Source organism: Galeopterus variegatus, unplaced genomic scaffold (genome assembly GCF_000696425.1).
Source record: "Galeopterus variegatus unplaced genomic scaffold, G_variegatus-3.0.2 Scaffold9350, whole genome shotgun sequence".
NCBI lineage: Eukaryota > Metazoa > Chordata > Mammalia > Dermoptera > Cynocephalidae > Galeopterus > Galeopterus variegatus.
The window spans coordinates 42,573-44,736 of NW_007735461.1; the positions used below are offsets into that span (position 1 = coordinate 42,573).

General features: G+C 34.7%; 1 long non-coding RNA gene across 1 annotated transcript; it reads right to left on the minus strand.

Annotated features, from left to right (window-relative positions):
• Positions 1 to 353: 353 nt before the first annotated feature.
• LOC103609211 lies at positions 354 to 1,628 on the minus strand. The gene is made up of 2 exons (XR_552111.1): positions 1,532 to 1,628; positions 354 to 716 (listed from the first exon to the last, which is right to left on the minus strand). It is a non-coding gene; the product is annotated as an uncharacterized LOC103609211 (long non-coding RNA).
• Positions 1,629 to 2,164: the final 536 nt, after the last annotated feature.

Here is a 2,164-nt window from a genome sequence, read left to right on the forward strand (position 1 = left end):
AATTTGTTTTCTTTCTTCTTTCCTCTACAAACTTAAACATCTTTTCAATTATAATTTTTAATTTATTTGTAATTATCCAAATTTATTTGTAATTATCCAAATTCAGATTATAAGGGAGGCTTCAAAAAAATCAAATTTTTATTTATTGATTTTCATTTGGAGATATCAAACTTTCACAGCACATTAATATATCAATGAATTTAAGGACAAGAGAATGGACATACTGAAACAGGCATATATAGCTGTCAGTAGCTAGGAAGCAAAAGTCACCGAGAATGATAATAAAAAGAGCTCAGTTTCTGTTAATAAAATTTCATGTAGACCATGTGACAAATAAATAGATAAACCAGTAGTTCTTCATTTAGACTTTAATGTCTTGTGGCTCATAATCTTTCTGGAAATAAAATACTTATCCAATGGAAGAAAAAAGCCAATGGTTGATAGAAATCTTTTTCAAGCAGATTGTCCTAACAGTTCATGAAATACAATGAAGGCGCAATCTCTGGTGTGCTAGACTTACAAATTTGAGACTCTAAAATAATAGCAAGTACCACCGATGCTGTTTGTTGAAAACAGAAGAGACTCAACTGCTCTGAGCCTTCCTTTATTTAATGTCAGAGAGGGATTATGTTCTCAACTGTCTTCATCTCCCAGGTTCACTCTACTTGCAGTGGCAGGTAGGAAACAATTTACCTTTACAGCTGGCAAGCCTGGGTCTGAAAGAAAAGAGAAGAGAACCATCCTGTCAGGGGTAAGGATGCAGACGGGTAAGGAGCAGAGGAGACTGTGGGAAGTGGTGGGGAGTTTAAGAGCAAAATGTAAATATTGGCCAGTGTCCCTCCTATGGTCCCAACATTGTTGGTAAAGGGTGCAAAATCACACAGATGTTTCTTACAATAATACTTCCGGTGAAATCACTACAAGGTCTGGTTTCATTTGGTGTTTTCTTACAACAGCACAGATCGTGAAGATAATCTCTGCATTATATTGCATATATACCTTTTAATTTTTAATTAATTTCAGACAAATAAAAATTGTAAAAAAAAAGTATAAAGATTTCCCAAATTCTCTAAATGACAACACTTTACTCTGCATGATCATTTTCTTTATCTTTACATGTACATATTATTAATATTTGTGTGTGGGGGAGTGAGTACTTGAGAATAAATTGCAGACATAATGTCCTTTTATCCCTAAATATTTCCATGTTAATTTTCTAAACACAAAGACATTCTAAACCACCCAAATACAATTCTCAAAATTAGGAAATTAACATTGATACAATATTATCTAATTTTCAATCTTTCTTTAAAATCTCATCAATTGTCTCACTAATGTCCTTTTTAGCAAAAGGAAGAAAATTCTATTTAGGATTAAATCCATAATCATAGTTTGCATTTATTTGCTTTGTCTCTTTAATCTCCTTTAACCTGGAACTATTTCTCAGTCTCTCTTTGTATTAGTTTTTTACTTCGGCTGTAACAAATTATCTATCACATTAGTGTGTTGAAAACACACAAACTTATCTTACAGTTCTGGAGATCAGATGTCCAAAATCAGTCTCAATAAGCCAAAGTCAAGGTGTCTGCAGGGCTGGTTTCTTCTGGAGGCTCTGAGGGGAGAATCCACTTTCTCACCTTTTTTTTTTTTTTTTCCCCCCAAAAAAGTTTTCACATATTTATTATGGAATCAATCTACTTTTGCAGAGCATAGAAACAGAATTTCCTCAATAAAACATGTCCAAATGTCCAGACTTTCAGCTTGAAACGGTAAAATAATAGTGACATTGATCAATTGGTAAATATGTGTGCCATTTCACATGCAATTCTTTATAGACCAGCTTGGTTCTTCTCCAATGTCTCCTCTTGGAGTTGTACCTGATTTTATTACTAGTTTTCATCTGAATCCACTGGGGAATGGGCCAATTTTGCTTGTGTTTCTTGGCCAGGAATCGCCTGATCCTGAAAGTCTTACGAGAAGACATGGTGAGGAAGGGAGACCACCCCATACACCACAATGGCAGAGAAAGGGAGAGAGAGCTTTCTCGACTTTTTTAGTTTCAAGATCCTCCACACATTCACTGCTTTGTTGATTCCCTTCCTCGCATTACTTTAACCTCTTGTTTTAATCATCACATCTGTTACTAACTCTGACTGTCCTGCCA